Source organism: Heliangelus exortis, chromosome Z, assembly GCF_036169615.1.
Source record: "Heliangelus exortis chromosome Z, bHelExo1.hap1, whole genome shotgun sequence".
Lineage (NCBI taxonomy): Eukaryota > Metazoa > Chordata > Aves > Apodiformes > Trochilidae > Heliangelus > Heliangelus exortis.
This window is the reverse complement of record NC_092454.1, coordinates 56,501,749-56,510,972: the sequence shown is the minus strand read 5'-3', so window position 1 is coordinate 56,510,972 and position 9,224 is coordinate 56,501,749. Positions and strand designations below refer to the sequence as shown.

Sequence of the window (9,224 nt, the reverse complement as noted above, 5' to 3'; positions counted from 1 at the left end):
TTAAGTTAATAACTTAACTGAGTAAGTTAAGTTATGGTCCTTAGTATCTCTTAGTGACGTGAGAATGAGGATGCTTCATTTGTTCTCTCTATAAATGGGTATCAAATTTTGCATTTCGTAACATATAATTTTGCAAGCTCTTTCACTGATCACTTACTGAATTTTTATTTATGCAGACCACCAAAAAGCAAGAATTTACTGAAATTAAATAAAATACATTTTAGATTTGTAAAATGCTTGGATTACTATGAACTCTCAACAAAATTGTCAGTGCAACAAGAGTGATGCCAATACTATTATACAAAGTAGAGAGAAAAACTCTTGTAAAACTGTTGTAAAACTCTTGTAAGAGTACCCAACCCTTAGAAGAAAATTTCACATTATTTTTTTTTCCATTTTATTAGAACCAGTTCTGCTAATACAGGCACCATTCAGATAATCAACATGGGTCCAAAGCAGTTGAATGATGATATATAATATATGCACTCAATCTTCCTATGTCACTATAGAGTGTGTAAACACAGAGTTAAATTGTTTCTGTCCAGTTTTGTACCTGTATGAAATCTTAGTCCTGTTTCTGGCAATAGCAAAAATCAGGCTGGTTTCTGTAGTGAATCAGAGTCACCTCATGTACAGCAGCTAAAGCATTAAATGTCTGATTATGCCCTCATATTTGTTGAGGGCATAATATTTATTACACGTTTGATTCAAGTGCAAGAACAATAGATCAGAACTTTAGATGGTTATAAGGAAAAGAAAGGAAAAAAAATTAAAGTTACCTCTTTTGGTAAGGCAAATACTTGTGCCTGAAATAACTTAAAAGCTGGAGCCTTTTTCTCAATTTCAAAAAGCTTTGGAAGGAATGAAAAATCCTTATTACAACATTGTATGAGGTGTGCTTATACTTCTAATGCATCTCACATATTTTTGAGGGAGAAAAAAAAAGAATCTATTTTTAGAAACAAACTTTGCCAGTGAAAAGAGAGCATGAGAAAGTGCAGTTCCCATCCAAGGTGCCAACTGGTATTTCCGGGTTAAGCAACCAGAAGGTTTGATGGCCCTACCCAGAATTACACATTTTTATGCTTTTTCTCTTGGTCTGTATCTCAGCATTCACAAGGTCAATGGATGTTGAATATATAAGCAAAAAAATTCAATTTATTCTCTTGAAAACAGAAATCTTCACAGGTCAAGTGGCTTTACGATTTATAGCCCAAACAAAAGCAAGACAGAGAAACAAACAAATCAAATTCTTTACCATCAAAGCTGCTGCTAAGAGAGGTTAAAGAGTCTTTGTTTTAATAAACCATCTAGACAAAGTGCATTTGCTAAGGGAATGTGAAGACAAAAAAAGGTGCTGGTTTAGATGGAGGAAATAAGCAGGTATGGAATTTCCTTATCTTATGATTAACCTTAAAAATTCAAAAAATTAACTACGGAGGCAGTGTTCAGAGCATGTATAAACCAAAGGCTTTCCTTTAATCCTTGACTAATCCCTTACTTATCTCTCCTACTGTACATGAATTGTTAACAAAGATACAAATGGAGCAGAGACACGCAGGCACTCCAAAGGAGTTAAATTCCAATATTTCAAGTACAAAATGCAGAATACCTTCCACTGAAATATTATTTGCATTGACCATGGAATATTTAAATTTTAAGATTTAGAAAATATTTTCACAGTAGTTAGCAGCTCACAGATACATATTTCTGGATTATTGAAACATTTTTTTAATTGTGAGAGATATAGGAGATATTTAATGATAACATAATGATCATCTTTTAATTATACTAATGTAATAAATTCTCATTATAATTTAGGAATAACTAACAGGAATGTAATTGAACTTGGATATTTTTATGTAGATTTTATGAGAGAAATTTAGTTAAAATATTTACCTTTTGCTAGAAAAATATTTCTAGTAGAAGAGCAGAAGTTGGTCTCTAAGTGATATTCAGGTCCTTTTCTGAAATGTAGTTCAATACTAGGGTTGGTGGAAATATAAATTCTTGACAGTGTATGTACTGCATATATCTGAAGAACAGACCATTTGTGGTGATAATGATTTTATCATTTGAGTGTTCCCATGACATGCAAGATTTTGTTAAAGAATACAGTGCAACTGGAATTTTCAATCTGCCTTGTTTCAGACAATTTGAAAGAGACATGGCTTCAAAGTTAGAAGCATAATTTTGTTTATCTTAATCTTGGATCTTTTTTTATTTTATCGGTTTCTTCTAACAATTTGGTTTCAAAATTACAGTGAAGGGGAAAACCATTGCAGATATCACTTGTATAATCAAGTGTTGATGATTCCACACCCTTCAGGGCATATTTTAATGGCTATATGTGAGGGATTATCAAGTCATCGAGTAAGAAGGTGTCTGTAACTATTTTATTTAATGCTAAATATTTTTATGAAAAATCAACACCAGTGTTCATTGTGTGTATGATGCTGCTGCTGGAGGAGGTGTGAATCAGAGTTACAGACAAAAGTAAACAAAAAAAAAAAAAAAAAAAAAAAAAAAAAAGAAAAAGAACCTAAGTCTTTAGATGCTGGGTAAATAGTAAGAAGCATGTTTAATACAACTAATTTATAGATGAATGTGGTGCCAAGCCAGAATACATTAACAAGGTAAGGCTGCAGGGTCTCTAGGTAAGATAATATATTGCTTTCATTAAAAAGCAATCTGCATGGACCATATCCACTAACACTGGAAACTCTGCAGCTGTCACCTTTATCAGGGGAACAAGAGCAAGCCACTACATTTTAATCACTGGAGTTTGTCAGGAACGAAAAACAGCCAGCTTCCCACAAATCAACAGACATGTATCCTGATAAGGAGAGTGAATTGGAAAAGGACAGCTACACCCCGCACTACACCACCTATTCTGGAGTGATCAAAGCGCTGTAATTGTAGCAGATAAATCTACTGAATTAGGCTCTGGGATGAAACACCCGTCTTTCCACAAAACAAACACATGCTTACTTGAGTCACCCATGACATATTTCACTCCTGGGCTGGAGTATTCCCAGTAGTCCACAAAGGCAGCAGGACAGAAAACCAGGGTGCTTGTGTGCAAAATTAAGTGAAACTTTTTCCAAAATCTCTTTTCTGATCATTACACGGTAATTAATATCTGCACTGCAGTTTCTGAGCTATTCTTTTAAGTAGCTCTGCCAATGAAAGTAAACACAATTGTTTGTTAATACTCCTGGCCTTTACCTTTGTCATATCTGATATACACAAAAGCAGATACTATTTTTCTGTATTTGATAATTATGCTTCAAAGATATGACACCATGGAACTGACAGGGGCAATGCCTGGGATAAGAACTTGAAAATTCTTGCAGAATATATCTTATGATAGTCAAATTTTAACCTCTAGTGAAGTCATAATTATATAATAGCTATATGGTAGGCAACGGTAGCAGATATGTCCTCTATGGATAACATAACAAGGACTGGTAATTAAATCAATATTAACTATGAAACTGTCATGGTATGTTATTTTGTCCAAGGGAAATGTGGAAATATTTGCTTGCTTGTGGAGGAATAATTCTAACTCTTTTTTTAAGACAGGGAGGGACTCATTACAAGATTTCTATTGTCTTATGAACTAGCACAGCGACAAAAACAAAAAAGTTTTTGGGGAGATGTATTACCATTTCAAAGAGTTTTGGAGTACTGACTAAAATGAGTAGAGTGTTAAAAGGAAGCCTTTTTAAAAGGAATAATTCTAGTACTGTGTATACGAGTTGGAGGGAATCAGATATATTGGGTTCATAGGATTTACAGTTCTGAACTCCCTACTAACATACTAAATTGGCTGGGATTAACCCGTTTCCATGAGCTGCTACAATCCTTGCTGGCAACCCAGGTGAGAGCACTAAGCTCAACAGCTTATTACCATTTGCACCTTCAGTTTGGCTTCTTAATCATCTGTGAGAGGAGAATAATGTAACTATTATGTCACAAGGTAACAGTATTAATCTTGAGAAACACAGCACACCAAGGATTATTTCTGTGATCTGTTATTTGCTGCTCACTCAAAGACCAAATGTGTATGACGGTACATACCTTCTTAATTTTAGTTTTTGAAGATCTTCTAGCATTCAGAAAGTATTACAAATAAATCTGTACACCCATGTTATTGGAACTGTTCAAGGTAGCTCAGCAAATGAGATCCATTATCCCACTGTTTGTTTACACACAGTTAACAATCATCACATATCAAAACCACAGATCTCAGAAATTAGAATTTGAATTAATAATTAGAAAAGTTATTGTTAGTCTGTCCTGAGCACTAAGCCTCAGAGAAATCATTCTGTGGTCTAGTCTCCAGGAGAACACACATCACATCCACAGTAATTAAAAAGGCATGTGGAGGCAGGCACCAACAGATACAGACAGCTCACCCCAGAGGCTCAGGAAGGTGCCTGAGCAGTTGTGCAGGACACACATCCCAAGCCTCCACCAGAAGTCTCAGACATTGTGAGTCAGATTTCTGCAGGCACTCTGACAAGCACACAAGATCCATCGCTGTGTGGCTGCTTCTCCCAGTGCCCCTTTACCAGGTTTGCACAATTATTCCCGTGCAGCAACCCAGAGCTCATGGGACTGTCTGCTGTATCTTTCTGTAGCCTGTAGGCCTGGCTGGATGTCCCTGAGAACAGCACAAGGCAACTATGCAGGTAGCTAAGCACACATTGCTTTCCCTGCTGTGTTTTGTTTCATGCCAAAAGCTGTGGTATCCAGGCATCACCCCCCAGTTCTCCTGCACACATTGCATGAACACCATTTCTGTGTGCTCAGACACACTGTGGAATGATTCCATGCTTACATTACTTTCTGTGGTTTCATGGAGATACTTCATTTATCTATTTGTTTGTTTTAATATCACAGGGGTTTGATATGTCTTAATTGATACAGTGGTGGAGACAGCAGGATTTATTCTGATGGGAGTAGGAAGCTCACTAGACAGAGAAGAGCTACCTAGCTCTGTTTTCAGGCTCTTGTTTAATCCTACCATCATTCTCAAAGTATAAAAGAAGCATGTTGCTAAACTCTTCTGGAAATAACAGGGAATTGTGTTTGTATTGTCTAAATTCTCTGAGTATTAATATATGAGAGAACTGTAGGCTGGATTTTATCATATGCTTGAAACCTGTCGGTTTGCTGAAGACCAGGAAACTAAACATGAAATCAGCTTATTCTCATGTTTCACCCCCAAGAATAAATTATTTTTATATCCTCTGCATTTCAGCTGTCCTTTTAAGTGTAAAATAATATCCAGAATGGCATGAGAATCAAAGATTTCTTTTAGGCTATCATTTTCTTCTAGAAGAAAAACTTGTGTGATCCATCATCGGTAGAGCTACTGAAGTAAAATCACCAATACTCTGTCAACACTATGAAGAAAGTGCCATTGTCTTTCTGTTTTCTTTTATTTTACAAGAGAAGATCTGAGTATTTCATGTTGATTGCTTGATTGGCTGCACTGGGACTCTTTAAAAACACTAAGAAAATCAACAGTCTGGTACAAATCAAACACAGGCTTCTATCAATCATGAGCCTGGGGTATTATCTGAGGTTTTACCCAGAAAGATGTCATTAAAAGTTGCAGAAATTAATTGGTGCCATTGGCTGTAATGGCCTTTCCTGACACAGTTTCTCAAATGTAAAGAAAAATTATGGATAAGGCAAATTCCTCATGGGATTTTTATAGATGTCTGCTTTGTTCTGTTATTGTTTATTGCAAATGTTATTACTGTGATCTATTGCCCCATCGTGCTTTGTCTATACTGCTTATGCCATTTCACAGCCTGCAACAACTGAGGGCTTCCATCGCTGACCAAGATAGCTTTTATTTTTAAATTCTGTTTTATATATTATTATAATGATCTCTAGGTGTTAATTTTGTGTGTTTAAAATTTCATATTCAAGCGGATCTTTCCTGATTGATTACATGTTGCCAATGATCTTCCTGGAAAAACTGTGAATCATCTCTCAGTTTGTGAATCTTCTTATACAGTTAGTTTAATTGCTGTACAAAGCTGCAAGAGCTATTACTTGATTTCAAGTGTTATGTTTTGCATATCTGTGAAACAGGTCTGTGGCAAGACAGTTTTATCTGATTCCTTTTTAAATTTATTACTTACAAAACTATCTTCTAAATTGCAAGTTAGATTATCCTGAAAGCTAACTTTCCAGAAAGGGAAATCTTTTAGTAGTGGAACACTAAGGAATGAAGCTTATACATTACAGCACTGCAAATACCATAGTAAATAAATATTCCAAAATCAGATTTGAGATTCACAAAAGGCTTTTTATTTAATGCTATCAGGTCTTCATACTACCATCACTTAAGTCAGATTACAAAATTAAATTGCATTAAATTTATCTGGGGCTTGAAAGATCCAGTTAAAGGCATTTGAGACCATAAGTCTTTCTTTTAAGATTTTCTGTGAATTAAACTTTAATGTATACTTTACATCATTAAGCTTCCTCAGAATATGATGTGTATTATTTCTTCAATCTTTAGGTTAACCGGTTCAGTGTTTTCTGTAAAATGCAGTAGGTTGAGTGCAATATGCTCTGGCAGTATAAACAAACCCCCAAAAACATGGGGAAAGAGAAAAACATTGCTATATTGTAATTTCAGCAATATGAGGGTATTTATTCACATACGTGTGAAGTAGCATAAAAATATCAAAGTCTTTAATCATCTGCCCAACCTTCAGTCTATAAGATGGTGATGGTTAACCTGTCATTTTCCAGTTTTAATCTGTTTCTGCTATGTGCATTAGTAATCTGTCTTCTGCTCGTGTGTTTTAACTCTGATGATACAGTGTCACCAGTTCTGGTAGCTTCATTATACAGCTTTCAAACACACACTTTATCTCTTTGTGATTGTCAGTTTGTTTTTGTTTGGACAGTTTCAGAGCTGTGCTTCAGTATTTGAATTGATTATTCTGTGCTAAAGTTGTAAATCCTTGCAGAGCCCCAGCAGGATTTCACTGAGAACAGTAACAATGGGCTTTGTGGGCTCAAGAGATCAGTAACAGAAACACAGATTTTCTTTAACATGGTTTCTTGTTGTTGGGTTTGTTTGTTTGTTTGTTTGTTTGTTTGTTTTGTGGTGTGGTGTGGCTTCTCTCACTGATGATAATCTTATTCTAGTGTAGGTCTTTAGGGCCTTATAGCCACATCCTGGTTACAGTGGTCAAAGATCCACTAGTAAAAGTATGACCATTGTTATTTAGACTTTTGCTGTCACTCTCAGGAGATATGGCCTGCATTTTCATAACTCTAGAGGTCTGTGGCCTTTCTCATAAAGGTACAGCAGCTTCATTAGACTGGAGATGTTGACAAGTCCTGTCCTGTGAATCTCAGATCAATGGGAAAAAGTCTTTCTCTGCCCTGCCTTGGTGGTTTCCAAGACCACTACTCTGCCATCTTTCTTTCTTAACATTTATTGTGTCATCCTCGACTCTCCATTATGGGTCAGAGATCCCATGCCACTAAATGGCCCGTGCTGAGGGTATTATCTTGTAGAGAAATGCTGCATCTGTGTCACACTGGGTCTTCAGACAACCTCATTATTGTGGCACAGTTCTAAGATGGAGCTCCCAAGGACATTGTTCCTATTTAGAATTGTTAATGTTAGGACCACAAACACCGCTGTCTCTATAGCTAGGTATTTGTAAAACATTATTTACTAATAAAGGAGCCAGGGTACATGTAATTCTGTAGGGCCTGGAACTTAAAGCAATACTTAAAGCTAGGACCTTGCCTTCCCTTGTCTGATCAGCTCCCACCTCCATATGCTTTTTTCAGGAGCTCAAGATAAGTACAATGTTGAAGCAATTCAGTGAAGGTGTGACACAGCATGTCGAGGATTATGGCATGTTCAGCAAAATTTGTATGTAGACCCATATTTTTTAAAACTAACTAAATCAGCCATTCATCACAAGATGTAGATCATCTGTTATTTTTTAAAGTTGTGATCTATGCTTAAGCATCTCACAAAAAATCTACATTTGTCAGATTTTTTTCAACATTCAATTCAACCCTATGTAATTCATGCTTAGAAAGCTGAAGTGACATGTCTGACATCTCATAGTCACTGTGTGTCCTTGTTAGTACTGCAAATGGAGATTGGGTTCTATGTCAAGTGCCTTGCTCATTTTTGATCAATTTCATGGGAGGAGGAACCCTTGGGCCATGTTCCCTTCCCTTCTCTTTCTCTTTCTCTTTCCCTCTTTCTCTTCTCTCTTTCCCTCTTTCTCTTTCTCTTTCTCTTTCTCTTTCTCTTTCTCTTTCTCTTTCTCTTTCTCTTTCTCTTTCTCTTTCTCTTTCTCTTTCTCTTTCTCTTTCTCTTTCCTCTTTCTCTTTCCTCTTTCCTCTTTCTCTTTCTCTTTCTCTTTCTCTTTCTCTTTCTCTTTCTCTTTCTCTTTCTCTTTCTCTTCTCTTTCTCTTTCTCTTTCTTTCTCTTTTCTCTTTCTCTTTCTCTTTCTTTTTCCTCTTTCTCTTTCTCTTTATCTTTGTCTTTATCTTTATCTTTATCTTTATTTCTTTCTTTCACATAAACTCACACAAAGCTACTCGGAATCATCCTTCAATGCCCATGTGAACCAGATGTACCTGGCACACTCCAGTGACTGCCGGCTCCTGAGATGAGACCCTGAGGAGATGTGAGAAGCATCTGCAGAGAGGATGGGCAGTTATCTGCCACAGTCATTTCTACAAGCAGTGTTATCTTCCCTGTGCCTTATAGGATAAGGAGGCAAGCTGCCCTCATTCACCTTTAATTTCCCCCTGGGACTGGTCAAAGATATATGAGATGGATGCAAGGACACCATCTTGCAGGAGCTCAACCACTTGCTCTGCTTTCCACCAGGTTGCAGTACAAGCAACGAACAGGTCTCAGAGTGGTATTTCCTAATTATACTCTACATCTCACTCTTCTGACAGCCATTCTCTACAAAGAGCTATAAAAATCATCCTGTCAACGTGTTATGGAAGTGGAGTTAGGTTTTCTTAGAGGATGTTGCTCTGATTTATTGAACCTGCTGATCACTTGACAAAGTTAACAGAGAGAAACCTTTATTTTTATCAGGCCATCCATGTAGTCAAATTCTAAGCCTTGGTGTAAAGTCTCTGCCAGACACACACAAAAAAAGGCCTTTTGCACTTCCACTAGGTGGTATGAAGAGGAC

General features: G+C 36.5%; 1 long non-coding RNA gene across 1 annotated transcript in view; it reads left to right on the top strand.

The window, feature by feature from the left end:
- Nucleotides 1-2,436: 2,436 nt before the first annotated feature.
- LOC139789641 (uncharacterized) overlaps nt 2,437-9,224 on the top strand; it is a 354,871-nt gene continuing 348,083 nt past the window's right edge. The window contains exon 1 of the long non-coding RNA XR_011723210.1: nt 2,437-2,546. This is a non-coding gene — a long non-coding RNA (uncharacterized lncRNA). The remainder of the gene's footprint in view (nt 2,547-9,224) is intronic.